General features: G+C 40.9%; 1 long non-coding RNA gene across 1 annotated transcript in view; it reads left to right on the plus strand.

Annotated features, from left to right (window-relative positions):
• LOC306937024 overlaps positions 1-15,700 on the plus strand; it is a 52,515-nt gene extending 36,815 nt beyond the window's left edge. Inside the window, exon 3 of the long non-coding RNA XR_013791581.1 lies at positions 15,660-15,700. This is a non-coding gene — a long non-coding RNA (uncharacterized lncRNA). The remainder of the gene's footprint in view (positions 1-15,659) is intronic.
• The last annotated feature ends 651 nt before the right edge of the window (positions 15,701-16,351 follow it).

Here is a 16,351-nt window from a genome sequence, read left to right on the forward strand (position 1 = left end):
ATAGTGGTGAGAGAACATGTTTTAATAATACTATCTTTATCCTCATAGTGGTGAGAGAACATGTTTTAATAATATTAACTTTATCCTCATAGTGGTGAGAGAACATGTTTTAATAATACTATCTTTATCCTCATAGTGGTGAGAGATGTTTTATTAATACTATCTTTATCCTCATAGTGGTGAGAGAACATGTTTTAATAATACTATCTTTATCCTCATAGTGGTGAGAGAACATGTTTTAATAATATTAACTTTATCCTCATAGTGGTGAGAGAACATGTTTTAATAATACTATCTTTATCCTCATAGTGGTGAGAGATGTTTTATTAATACTATCTTCATCCTCATAGTGGTGAGAGATGTTTTATTAATATTATCTTTATCCTCATAGTGGTGAGAGAACATGTTTTAATAATACTATCTTTATCCTCATAGTGGTGAGAGAACATGTTTTAATATTACTAACTTTATCCTCATAGTGGTGAGAGATGTTTTATTAATATTATCTTTATCCTCATAGTGGTGAGAGAACATGTTTTATTAATACTAACTTTATCCTCATAGTGGTGAGAGAACATGTTTTAATATTACTAACTTTATCCTCATAGAGGTGAGAGATGTTTTATTAATACTATCTTTATCCTCATAGTGGTGAGAGATGTTTTATTAATACTATCTTTATCCTCATAGTGGTGAGAGAACATGTTTTATTAATACTATCTTTATCCTCATAGTGGTGAGAGAACATGTCTTATTAATACTATCTTTATCCTCATAGTGGTGAGAGAACATGTCTTATTAATACTATCTTTATCCTCATAGTGGTGAGAGAACATGTCTTATTAATACTATCTTTATCCTCATAGTGGTGAGAGAACATGTTTTATTAATACTATCTTTATCCTCATAGTGGTGAGAGAACATGTCTTATTAATACTATCTTTATCCTCATAGTGGTGAGAGAACATGTCTTATTAATACTATCTTTATCCTCATAGTGGTGAGAGAACATGTCTTATTAATACTATCTTTATCCTCATAGTGGTGAGAGAACATGTCTTATTAATACTATCTTTATCCTCATAGTGGTGAGAGAACATGTTTTATTTCTTGCACAAGCAGAGCGCGCAAGTACGTACTGTGGTCGGCTGGATCAAAAGTGTTATGCATGGTATGCGTGGTTATAATTGGCTGTTGATGGTGACGTATAAGTAAGATATGTTTCAATGTTGGGTGGAAGGTAACATACATGTATACATGTATATATGTATGTATGTCGGTAAGAATGGTGGTCCCTTATTGGCTGTTGACTATACAGTACGCTTCAAGGTAGGTATAAGGTCAAGAATAAGTGGTATATGTAGGTATGGTACACATAATCCCTAATTGGCTATTGACGGTGCCGTCTCCAGGCACTAATCAGCAGGGGGGCATACTCCCCCCCCCCCCCCCCCCCCTTTGTATAATTTTTTTTCGCCTATTAACAAAGTGATGCTTGAAAAAGGCTACAAGTAGGCTACAATTATGCAGCAGCACCAACAACAAACAAAGAAATACAAATATGTTGAGCATTATAATGTCTTCTGCGTGCATATATTACCTTATTTTCTACAATTAATTTGAACATGTATATAGGTAGGCCTACTACTGGCCAATCTGGACTGGAGGTAGCCTGGATCCAGCCCAAAGACCCTAGCTACAGTCTGATAATCAGGCTGGACTGGAGGGGCACCAAATCCAAGCTGGGGGGGGGGGGGGGGGCAATGCCCCCCAATGCCCCCCTGTAGAGACGGCACTGACTATTGATGGTGACGTAAAGCAAAGCAAAGCAAAGTTCTCTGTTTACCCAGGGTGAATGGACTAAGCACGAGATGCTTGTTTACAGCCAGACCCTGCTCATAGAACATTTCATGGTAGGGGTTCAATGCCTTGCTCAAGGGCACTTCAACGGTGGTAATTTTAACGTGCCGGTCCGGGGATTCGAACTGGCGACCTTCCGATAACAAGACCGCTCCGCAAACCGTTCGGCCACCGCTGCCAAAAATAACGAAGGTATAACTAACGTAACTAAGATATGTCTCAGCGTTGGGCGAGTAATAATAATATAATGTCATAATGTTTTTATGTTGCAGCAAATATATGAAATATATATATATATTTAATATATTAATGTCGGATTTCTTTAAACGTTTATTTATTGTTTTAGTGTTTATTTTTTATTTTTTTTATAGAGGGGCTGATCGTAAGTTCGTAGAGTTGGCACCATGACAGAGAGTGCATTTCTAGTTTACTACTAAACTAAAGTTTTATTATTATGGATATAACAAAGTAAATACAGTGATTCTCTGGCAAATAGATGGATCATGGACATTGTATTTGAACACATATGGACAAACCCACACCTTGACATGAACACAGAATACACACAAATAGATGGATCATGGACATTGTATTTGAACACATATGGACAAACCCACACCTTGACATGAACACAGAATACACACAAATAGATGGATCATGGACATTGTATTTGAACACATGGACAAACCCACGCCTTGACATGAACACAGAATACACACATTGTTCGATGGACCAATTGTAGCGATATGGAATGGAAAAGTAATTAAACCCATCTTTTTATTTATTTTTCTTAAAATTGCTAAATACAATGCAGTGCTTAGTATTGATTAAATGTATTTTTTCTATTTCAAAACGATACGATATGTTCTAGGAGATTCATAAATCGACATTCATGAGGTTATGTATGAATCTACATTATATTGTATATATTATTATTATTACATTGTATATATACCGGTGTATATATGTATATGTATATATGTATGTATGTATATATATATATATATATATATATATATATATATATATATATATATATATAAGCAGATAGTCCTTTGCAGGGTGTGTGCATGTTTTTGTAAACTAACTCAGATGTAATGTCTCACTTTCACCAGAGGTGGAGCCATTCCTCATCGTAGCTGACTGGCTCGACCTATTGAAGATCAGCTTGGACGGCTCCATCTACACAGAGCTCAGACAGGTGAAAACCATTAGACACAACAACACATCCTAATCAAACAGGTGAAAACCATTAGACACAACAACACATCCTAATCAAACAGGTGAAAACCATTAGACATAACAACACATCCTAATCAAACAGGTGAAAACCATTAGACACAACAACACATCCTAATCAAACAGGTGAAAACCATTAGACATAACAACACATCCTAATCAAACAGGTGAAAACCATTAGACATAACAACACATCCTAACCAAACAGGTGAAAACCATTAGACATAACAACACATCCTAATCAAACAGGTGAAAACCATTAGACATAAAAACACATCCTAACCAAACAGGTGAAAACCATTAGACATAACAACACATCCTAATCAAACAGGTGAAAACCATTAGACATAACAACACATCCTAACCAAACAGGTGAAAACCATTAGACATAACAACACATCCTAATCAAACAGGTGAAAACCATTAGACATAACAACACATCCTAACCAAACAGGTGAAAACCATTAGACATAACAACACATCCTAATCAAACAGGTGAAAACCATTAGACATAACAACACATCCTAACCAAACAGGTGAAAACCATTAGACATAACAACACATCCTAACCAAACAGGTGAAAACCATTAGACACAACAACACATCCTAATCAAACAGGTGAAAACCATTAGACATAACATAACAACACATCCTAATCAAACAGGTGAAAACCATTAGACATAACAACACATCCTAATCAAACAGGTGAAAACCATTAGACACAACAACACATCCTAACCAAACAGGTGAAAACCATTAGACATAACAACACATCCTAATCAAACAGGTGAAAACCATTAGACATAACAACACATCCTAACCAAACAGGTGAAAACCATTAGACATAACAACACATCCTAATCAAACAGGTGAAAACCATTAGACATAACAACACATCCTAATCAAACAGGTGAAAACCATTAGACACAACAACACATCCTAATCAAACAGGTGAAAACCATTAGACATAACAACACATCCTAATCAAACAGGTGAAAACCATTAGACATAACATAACAACACATCCTAATCAAACAGGTGAAAACCATTAGACATAACAACACATCCTAATCAAACAGGTGAAAACCATTAGACAAACAACACATCCTAATCAAACAGGTGAAAACCATTAGACATAACAACACATCCTAATCAAACAGGTGAAAACCATTAGACATAACAACACATCCTAATCAAACAGGTGAAAACCATTAGACACAACAACACATCCTAATCAAACAGGTGAAAACCATTAGACAAAACAACACATCCTAATCAAACAGGTGAAAACCATTAGACATAACATAACAACACATCCTAATCAAACAGGTGAAAACCATTAGACATAACAACACATCCTAATCAAACAGGTGAAAACCATTAGACATAACAACACATCCTAATCAAACAGGTGAAAACCATTAGACATAACAACACATCCTAATCAAACAGGTGAAAACCATTAGTCATAACAACACATCCTAATCAAACAGGTGAAAACCATTAGACACAACAACACATCCTAATCAAACAGGTGAAAACCATTAGACATAACAACACATCCTAATCAAACAGGTGAAAACCATTAGTCATAACAACACATCCTAATCAAACAGGTGAAAACCATTAGACATAACAACTAGGGCCGGGACTTTAACGTGTTAATTGAGATTAATTAACTACATAAAAATTAACGCGTTCAAAAAATTAACGCATTTAATCGCACCTTTTTTTCCACGGCGGAACGTTTCTCACTGGGCTCATTTCTAGTACTGAATAGGCTCAAGGCTGCTGCATGCCTTGCACGGCTTGCAGGGGGAGGAGCAGCCCCCCCCCCTCCCCTCGCAGCAGCAGCAGTCCAGTTCACTCTACACTACAGCTCCGTCAGACAACAACAACAACACCCAAACGAATCGAATGAAGAAGCCGCTTATATCGCTTTTGCTCCGTGGATGGGACATTTAGATTTAAAAGCTATCGGATGGACGCGTGGATAGCAGCATGGTTGTGTGCAATGTCAGAGGGAAAGGATCCATAAGCCATATGACCAACGCTAGCTTCCATGCTAGCTGCTTCAGCTTAGCATGTCTCGCAGTCGCAGAGTAGAGGCTTGCAGAGGCTCGCGGAGATTTCACCACAGCACGAAGCTGTCAAGCTGTCCTCGATGCGAAACATACTGAAGCAGCAAGTGTGAAAGTCCGTGGTCAGACAATGGTCTGCCCCATGCAACCCCATGTGAAATGCACTCCCCAGCTAGTTCATTCCACGTTTTTTTATTTTATGGATCGCATCGTCGCGTTTTGGCATTTCTAGCGATGAAAAACGCGCATCGTCGCGTTTTGGCATTTCTAGCGATGAAAAACGCGCATCGCCGCGTTTTGGCAATTCTAGCGATGAAAAACGCGCATCGCCGCGTTTTGGCAATTCTAGCGATGAAAAACGCGCATCGTGGCGTTTTGACCTTTCTAGCGATGAAACAAGCGCATCGTGGCGTTTTGACCTTTCTAGCGATGAAACAAGCGCATCGTGGCGTTTTGACCTTTCTAGCGATGAAAAAATAGCATCGTGGCGTTTTGACCTTTCTAGTGATGAAAAAAGCGCATCGTGGCGTTTTGACCTTTCTAGCGATGAAAAAAGCGCATCGTGGCGTTTTGACCTTTCTAGCGATGAAAAAAGCGCATCGTGGCGTTTTGACCTTTCTAGCGATGAAAAAAGCGCATCGTGGCGTTTTGACCTTTCTAGCGATGAAAAAAGCGCATCGTGGCGTTTTGACCTTTCTAATATAATATAGCCTACAATTGAAACCTGCTACTGCAGTGATTTCATCCTGTGTTCAATGTGTTTCTGCGTTTGGGTGTGGACTCAGATATCTCTGTCGTATCCGTTTTGCAAAAGATCCAGAGTAGTGTGGCCTGGGCCTTAGTCTAGTTTCAGTCGGCATAGCTTACTTTTCATTTCGTTTTTATTTGGTTTTCGCCGGTGAAAAAACGTAGTCGATCAACAGGTTTCATCTTTGCTTTAGTCAACGAAATCAACACTGACGCACACAGTGCTTTTGCCATGCTGGAATGTTTTCCTGTCTGACAACTAAAACTAACACAAACTGCTGTGGTGTGACAGACCGATGTAGGTACAGAGGCTCTGGACTTTGACTATCAGCAGCAGATGATCTACTGGATAGAAGGAATGCCCTACAGCATCCAACGCATGCACATCAGTGGCAGCGACGTCCAGGTCAGTGTGACATGCACATCAGTGGCAGCGACGTCCAGGTCAGTGTGACATGCACATCAGTGGCAGCGACGTCCAGGTCAGTGTGACATGCACATCAGTGACAGCGACGTCCAGGTCAGTGTGACATGCACATCAGTGACAGCAACGTCCAGGTCAGTGTGACATGCACATCAGTGGCAGCGACGTCCAGGTCAGTGTGACATGCACATCAGTGGCAGAGACGTCCAGGTCAGTGTGACATGCACATCAGTGACAGCGACGTCCAGGTCAGTGTGACATGCACATCAGTGACAGCGACGTCCAGGTCAGTGTGACATGCACATCAGTGACAGCGACGTCCAGGTCAGTGTGACATGCACATCAGTGGCAGCGACGTCCAGGTCAGTGTGACATGCACATCAGTGACATCCAGGTCAGTTTGACATGCACATCAGTGGCAGCGACGTCCAGGTCAGTGTGACATGCACATCAGTGGCAGCGACGTCCAGGTCAGTGTGACATGCACATCAGTGGCAGCGACGTCCAGGTCAGTGTGACATGCACATCAGTGGCAGCGACGTCCAGGTCAGTGTGACATACACATCAGTGGCAGCGACGTCCAGGTCAGTGTGACATGCACATCAGTGACATCCAGGTCAGTGTGACATGCACATCAGTGACATCCAGGTCAGTGTGACATGCACATCAGTGACAGCGACGTCCAGGTCAGTGTGACATGCACATCAGTGACAGCGACGTCCAGGTCAGTGTAGAAGTAAAAGTACCGAAAATTGGAAATATTCCAGTAAAGTTTAAAACAAAACAAAAAATCAAAACTGTACTTAAAGGACCACTTCACCACTTTTAAAGCTAATGGAAACTGCAGGATTTCTAGTCCTGAAAAGTTGCAATGCGAAAATGGAAGCCATCGTTCTCACGATGATACAAATCTAAACATTTTTGTAAAAAAGAAATCTTGTTAAAAAAAAATCTGCCTAATGATGATGTCACTGGAGGACGGGTTTCTGAACTGCCCACAGCCCTCCTATGAGACACAGACTGAGTAGAAAAAAATGGTGGCATTGTATCATGATTATTAGTGAGGACCTATTATATGAAGATAGGTTGAAAAGTGGTGAAGTGGTCCTTTACGTATAGTAGCCTACTTAAGTAAATGTACCTAGTTACTTTACACCACACTTTCAACACATGGAAGTGTTGTCATTATTTGAACTTTGCGTCAGTCAAAGATATAGACACTTTCAACCTTAGTCTGTGAAGATTTCAACTGACTAAAAGCTGACTCTAAAGACACATTTGCCTGAGTGAAAATAGACGATCAACAAGCTAACAACGCATCGCAGACGTTACACATTGTGAGCTTGTACATCTGTTGTATCTAACAAGCAGCAACAGCAGGTTTGAGAGGCTTCAATGTGTTTAGTTCTGACGTTTGCTTTATTTTGGACTCCTCCTGTATGTTTATTGTCCCAATAATATGTAATATAATGTATGTAAGTCATACAAATGTTGAAAGAGTTGTATAAAAATAAAACATGTTGATTATATTCAGAGTGCATGTGTGGTTGATTGACAGGTCCTTCACAAGTCACTCGGAAGTGTTCCATCCGGTCTGGCTGTTGATTGGGTGGGAGGAAACCTGTACTGGGGTACTGGGAGTCACACCATAGAGGTGTCCAAACTAGACGGGTCGTACAGAACAGTCCTGGTCAACACCGGTCTGGACCGGCCAAACTCCATGGCTGTGGATGTACGCTACGGGTAAGAGTACTGCATCATATTCTGCTCCTCTTGCACATCTACGTTTAACTATTTCATATACGTTGTGCTTTCTGGAGCTCCTATGAGGTCATCTCCAAACATATGACACCTAAGTAGACTAAAACTAAACCGACTAAAACTAGACTAAAACTAATCATAAAAACATGTCAATACTTGTACCATGACTAAAACTAAACAGACTAAAACTAGACTAAAACTTATCATAAAACATGTCAATACTTGTTGTACCATGACTAAAACTAAACCGACTAAAACTAGACTAAAACTAATCATAAAAACATGTCAATGCTTGTTGTACCATGACTAAAACTAAAACTAGACTAAAACTAATCATACAAACATGTCAATGCTTGTTGTACCATGACTAAAACTAAACCGACTAAAACTAATCATAAAAACATGTCAATGCTTGTTGTACCATGACTAAAACTAAACCGACTAAAACTAGACTAAAACGAATCATAAAAACATGTCAATACTTGTTGTACCATGACTAAAACGAAACCGACTAAAACTAGACTAAAACGAATCATAAAAACATGTCAATACTTGTTGTACCATGACTAAAACTAAACAGACTAAAACTAGACTAAAACTTATCATAAAACATGTCAATACTTGTTGTACCATGACTAAAACTAAACCGACTAAAACTAGACTAAAACTAATCATACAAACATGTCAATGCTTGTTGTACCATGACTAAAACTAGACTAAAACTAATCATACAAACATGTCAATGCTTGTTGTACCATGACTAAAACTAAACCGACTAAAACTAGACTAAAACTAATCATAAAAACATGTCAATGCTTGTTGTACCATGACTAAAACTAAACCGACTAAAACTAGACTAAAACGAATCATAAAAACATGTCAATACTTGTTGTACCATGACTAAAACGAAACCGACTAAAACTAGACTAAAACGAATCATAAAAACATGTCAATACTTGTTGTACCATGACTAAAACTAAACCGACTAAAACTAGACTAAAACGAATCATAAAAACATGTCAATACTTGTTGTACCATGACTAAAACTAAAACTAGACTAAAACGAATCATAAAAACATGTCAATACTTGTTGTACCATGACTAAAACTAAAACTAGACTAAAACTAATCATAAAAACATGCATATTGTACTATGTATGAACCAAGGTCATTGTTTTTTTTCTCATTGTAATATTGAATTGAAAGTGAAAACCAAAAAAGCTCAGAATGTTTTTGAAAATAGCCAATCTACAAGCTCACAACGTGTCAAGGTGCGATGTTGTTGACAGAGCTTGACCCTGACAGATACTTGTACTGGTCAGACAGAAGTGACAATGACATGGTGTCTCCCTGACAGATACTTGTACTGGTCAGACAGAGGTGACAATGACATGGTGTCTCCCTGACAGATATTTGTACTGGTCAGACAGAAGTGACAATGACATGGTGTCTCCCTGACATGTACTTGTACTGGTCAGACAGAGGTGACAATGACATTGATTGATTGATTGAAGAATTTATTAACAGTTTGCAGAATTACAGTACATTTCAAGCACAAACTCAATACAAAGGCTGTTAACTGTGAGTGGACGACCCAATTAAGCATTACACATGTTGTCTCCCTGACACATACTTGTACTGGTCAGACAGAGGTGACAATGACATGGTGTCTCCCTGACAGATACTTGTACTGGTCAGACAGAGGTGACAATGACATGGTGTCTCCCTGACACATACTTGTACTGGTCAGACAGAGGTGACAATGACATGGTGTCTCCCTGACAGATACTTGTACTGGTCAGACAGAGGTGACAATGACATGGTGTCTCCCTGACAGATACTTGTACTGGTCAGACAGAAGTGACAAGGACATGGTGTCTCCCTGACACATACTTGTACTGGTCAGACAAAAGTGACAAGGACATGGCGTCTCCCTGACAGATACTTGTACTGGTCAGACGGAAGTGGCAACAACACCTACATAGAGAGGATGGGGATGGACGGCACCAACAGGAGAGTCATCGTGAAGCATAAGATGTCTCACGTTAGACTCAGAGGTCTGACGTTAGACTACAACAACGATCACATCTACTGGACCAACAACAGCACATACATTGAGTTTGCCAACCTGGATGGAACCAACAGACAAACGGGTAACACGCACACACGCACACGCACACGCACACACACACACACACACACACACACACACACACACACACACACACACACACACACACACACACACACACACAGCAATGGGGACATTTACTATATTGTCATTCTTATTAATTTCAACTTAACTGTTATATTACTCTTTATAATACTGTGTTGATTTATTGTATAATATTGTGACTTTTGTGTCCATAGTTGTGAGTCAGGACAACATCAGGACTATGACTCTGTTTGAGGATCACATCTACTGGACAGACTGGAAGACCAACTCCATCTACAGAGCCGACAAGACTCAGGGAACCAACAAGATCACAGTCATCAGTTACCTGACCACTCCATCTGACATCCACGTGTACCACCCTGACCGCCAAGCTGAGGGTCTGTACCACCTACTGTATATGATATATCTATCCAGGACGTTTTTATTTGATTTTTCCTCAACAAGTAGCCAAAATAGCTGATCTACAAGTTCACAACGTGAAGCGACGTGTTGTTGTGAAAAGTAGATAATCTATTTTTGTATTAATACAGTTGTGCTTTATGATTTAGACTTTGAGGAGGGATTCATTTCACACTGAGTCCGTTTGATTCAAACTGTTCTCGAATACGATTGCCTGGTCCTCGCTGGCCATGATTCACATTGGCCTTGATTTTTCCGTACACTTAATTCAACTGTATTCAGTGCTTTCACATTGCATCGATCTGTATCCCAGTACACTTCATTCAACTGTATTCAATGCTTTCACATTGCATCGATCCGTATCCCAGTACACTTCATTCAACTGTATTCAATGCTTTCACATTGCATCGATCCGTATCCCAGTACACTTCATTACAACTGTATTCAGTGCTTTCACATTGCATCGATCCGTATCCCAGTACACTTCATTCAACTGTATTCAATGCTTTCACATTGCATCGATCCGTATCCCAGTACACTTCATTCAACTGTATTCAATGCTTTCACATTGCATCGATCCGTATCCCAGTACACTTCATTCAACTGTATTCAATGCTTTCACATTGCATCGATCCGTATCCCAGTACACTTCATTCAACTGTATTCAATGCTTTCACATTGCATCGATCCGTATCCCAGTACACTTCATTCAACTGTATTCAATGCTTTCACATTGCATCGATCCGTATCCCAGTACACTTCATTCAACTGTATTCAATGCTTTCACATTGCATCGATCTGTATCCCAGTACACTTCATTCAACTGTATTCAATGCTTTCACATTGCATCGATCCGTATCCCAGTACACTTCATTCAACTGTATTCAATGCTTTCACATTGCATCGATCCGTATCCCAGTACACTTCAATCGGTCCCGAGACTACACCTCCATGTGGTCCCGGGAACGGTTGGGTGATCCACTCAGGGGGAACGGTTGGGTGATCCGCTCAGGGGGAACGGTTGGGTGATCCACTCAGGGGGAACGGTTGGGTGATCCGCTCAGGGGGAACGGTTGGGTGATCCACTCAGGTGGAACGGTTGGGTGATCCGCTCAGGGGGAACGGTTGGGTGATCCGCTCAGGGGGAACGGTTGGGTGATCCACTCAGGGGGAACGGTTGGGTGATCCGCTCAGGGGGAACGGTTAGGTGATCCACTCAGGGGGAACGGTTGGGTGATCCACTCAGGGGGAACGGTTGGGTGATCCGCTCAGGGGGAACGGTTGGGTGATCCACTCAGGGGGAACGGTACGCAGCTTCACAATAACCACAACATCTGCCAAGTGGTCCCAAGTGCTCATCCAGGACCGTAGTGTGAATCCCCCCTGAGATATTGATGTGCCTTGGCTACAAAATTATGTATAAAGCACTGCAGTGACATAATTAGCTTCTCATATTCATTGCATGTGTTCTTTATAATAGTCTAGTAGCCAAAAAGTGAACCCGGACATGTTGAGTACACCAACGTTTTATGTTAGAAATGTTTAGTATGGGTCCCCAGCATGTAGAAACTGCCGGATGCTAACTTGCATATGTTGAGCAATTTTCATAATTGGCATAATATGTGACCATACCATTAACAACCTATAGAAGGCAAAATATTCAAAATGTCATCATGCTTTATCTAGCATGTGACATGTCAAAACTAGGGGGTTTTCATGATGCTGAATCCATTCCAAGCATTAGTTTTGCAAAAAAACACTCATTGGGCTTAAAACGGCCATGCCCACTTGCCCAAATGTGCTGACATCATCAATTTGTGATGACGGCATTGGCCGCTTTTAGCCCAATGAGTGTTTTTTTGCAAAACTAATGTTTGGAATGGATTCAGCATCATGAAAACCCCCTAGTTTGACATGTCACATGCTACATAAAGCATGATGACATTTTGAATATTTTGCCTTCTATAGGTTGTAATTGGTATGGTCACATATGAAAATTGCTCAACATATGCAAGTTAGCATCCGGCAGTTTCTACATGCTGGGGACCCATACTAAACATTTCTAACATCAGTTTCTACATGCTGGGGACCCATACTAAACATTTCTAACATCAGTTTCTACATGCTGGGGACCCATACTAAACATTTCTAACATCAGTTTCTACATGCTGGGGACCCATACTAAACATTTCTAACATCAGTTTCTACATGCTGGGGACCCATACTAAACATGTCTAACATAAAACCTTGGTGTACTCAACATGTCCGGGTTCACAATGGGGCTCGATGGGCTGGCTACTAGACTATAAAGGTTTATAAAACACTGCAGTAACATATAGGTGTGTCTTCTGTTCTCATATTCCTGACATGTGTTGCATGTTTTCTCCACCCTGCAGTGTCTGGTCATCCGTGTCAGACCAACAATGGAGGCTGCAGTCACCTGTGTCTGCTCTCACCTGGAGGAGGCTACAGGTGTGCCTGTCCCACAAACTCCTACCGGTCAAGTGACAACAAGCAGTGCATGTCCAGCTGCACTGCCAGCCAGGTGATTCACCTCAGCTTCACTTGTGTTACTCTCTATGACTTTACTATGTCTCAGGTCTGCTTTTGATACATTAGTGATTCTAAACGTAATCCTCTGTCTCCCCCTTCAGTTGGTTTGTCAGAATGACACGTGCCTTCCGTTGTCGTGGAAATGTGACCCAGTGGATGACTGTGGTGACCGGTCAGGTGAACCTGCAGACTGCTGTGAGTAGACACTGAAATATTACCTCAATATTAATGCTTCATTATTACTGTTTACAGTGACTACAATTAAGTATTCCAAAAAACACATAATACTCGCTTTATAACAATAACGACACAGTATGAAGCATTTCATAATGAGTTGAGAATCAGTGTGAATGCAATTTAATAGTTATGTAATCAATATGAGAACACAGACTTTTAACTGCTGTCTGTCTGTCTGTCTGTCTGTCTGTCTCAGACAGACAGACAGACAGACAGACAGACAGACAGACAGACATACAGACAGACAGACAGACAGACAGACAGACCTCTGTTACAGTGAAACCAGTTTATTTTATTATTTTTATTTTCTCCTCAGCTTTCCAACCAACACACAACTCAACAGGTAAACAAATGTGAAATAATTCAAACTGATTATATTCTTGTACATTCTTGTATAGTCTTGTACATACAGTTACACATTGTTACTGCTTATTGCTCCCTGTACAGATTCTGGTGACGTCAGGTTGGTGGGAGGAACCAGTAACTGCAACGGTGCACTGGAGATGCAACACCAGGGAGACTTTAGACCGGTGTTGGCTTGGTTTGACTGGAACAGGATGTCATCATCTGTAGTGTGTCGACAGTTAGACTGTGGCTCTGCCGTTTCAACAGAATTCACTTCTAGTTCTACGCGTGTTCCTGGATGGATGATTCCATCTTCCTGTGTTGGCTCCGAGTCTTCACTGGTGGAGTGTGGCGCAGTGAAGTCTCATCATGGCAATGTTACACTGAAGGTCACCTGTTCAGGTACAGCGATGTGAACATGAAAATGTCAACAGTGAAATACAGCATAGCCTTAAACAATAAGAATTAAACATTAAGCATTAAACATAAAATCATCCAACATTAAACAAGGACATTCAGAGCTACAAAAGGCTGCGCTTTGGCCTTACCTTCCATGAGAGGGAGAGACTAGGAAAATTAAAGAGGAATGTGCACGGGGGCGTGGCCCGGTCTCCTGCGGGAGGTTTGCACATGCTCAGTGTAAACAGGAACTGCGACGATGGAGTGTTCCAGCAGAGGTGCTAGATAGAAAGCTCATAACTTGTAAATAATGAGATCCAGAAAAGTTGAGAATTTAACAGCAGTCATCCTTCCCTTTTCAAATGTTTTATATCATCCACAGCACTTGAATGATTTCCATGTTCCTTTGTCATTTCACGAAAATAAAAGTTTAACACATGTAGGCTACTACGATCAAAGCGAGCATCAAAAGAACATGGAAAATATCCACAAAAGAAAAATATACAAAAACAGTAGTAAATGTAAATGTACTACTCTCATGCACCTCTAGCACCTCTGCTGGAACACTCCATCATCGCAGTTCCTGTTTACACTGAGCATGTGCAAACCTCCCGCAGGAGACCGGGCCACGCCCCCGTGCACATTCCTCTTTAATGTTCCTAGGGGAGAGAGAGGATGTTATAACTTCCTGATCATGTGACTAGGTCAGGTTATTTCATAACTTCCTGATCATGAGACTAGGTCAGGTTATTTCATAACTTCCTGATCATGTGACTAGGTCAGGTTATTTCATAACTTCCTGATCATGTGCAAGGAAGTTTAGAGAAGGAAAGGAAATGGTCACATGACTGGGCTGCGCCATGACACTTCCATGGGAGCCAAAACTCACACCGGAAGTTCAATGAATACATGGCAGTGAATGGAGCCGGCTAGACCAGCTCAGTGAATACATGGCAGTGAATGGAGCCGGCTGGACCAGCTCATAACAACAAGGAATATAAAAGAAGACATATCACAGGTTGTCTAATCACTTGCTTTTCGATGTGCACAGAGTGCACAGTATATCATTTTATCTGAGGATCTAAACAGCAGCAGGTATCGTTCCTGGCTCGGAGGTATCGCGATATTTGACTGACAGACAGGAAACGGTGGGAAGTCTCGCGAAACTTGGTACGTTCAGAAAGGTACTTTGTGCTCTTTAGATACCTCTATAAAATTACACAGTGTACACATCGAAAAGCAACACAGCAGACAATAATGTGTTATATGTCTTCTGTCATTTTTCAGAAGCAATTAAAAATAGTGTTTGTTCATGAGCTGGTCACTGAGCTCTCATTGACTACAGTTTATTTTATATATAAATAGAGCTGGTCACTGAGCTCTCATTGACTCCAGTGCATTCTGCCAAACTTCCGGGTGTAGTTTGGCTCCCATGAAAGCATCCATGAAAGTGTCATGGCGCAGCCCAGTCACGTGACCATGTCCTTTCCTTCTCTAAGCCAAGGAACCTTCACATTACAATTGTTACTCTCTCACAATATCATGAGATGGGAGACATGTTGTTTTAATACTCTCTCTCTCTCTCTCTCTCTCTCTCTCTCTCTCTCTCTCTCTCTCTCTCTCTCTCTCTCTCTCTCTCTCTCTCTCTCTCCAGGGTCAGTGAGGTTGGTGAATGGGTCTAGTCAGTGTTCAGGAAGAGTGGAGGTGAAGTCTGACCAGTCGTGGGTCTCAGTGTGTGAAGGTGACTTTGACCAGCAGGATGCAGAGGTGGTCTGTAGGGAGCTAGGGTGTGGGACTCCTTCAGTCCTCCAGGAGGCGCTCGATGGAGAAAGCAAGGCTCCGATGTGGACCGAAGAGTTCCAGTGTGAAGGCAACGAGTCTGTTCTCCTGGACTGTGGAACCACACATTCGAATAGAAACACAAGCTCACCTGGCAAGACTGTTGGACTCACCTGCTCAGGTAAAAGACAAACTATACTTTTTTGGTTTAGATTCATATTTTATTATAATGAAAATGTTTTCTCTCTTTACAGTGGTCGATGCTGTCAGGTTGGTGGGAGGAACCAGCAACTGTAATGGAACACTGGAGATGCAACACCAGGGAGACTGGAGACCAGCAGATGGTGGGTTT

Source organism: Electrona antarctica, assembly GCF_951216825.1.
Source record: "Electrona antarctica genome assembly, chromosome: 2".
NCBI classification, from domain to species: Eukaryota; Metazoa; Chordata; class Actinopteri; order Myctophiformes; family Myctophidae; genus Electrona; species Electrona antarctica.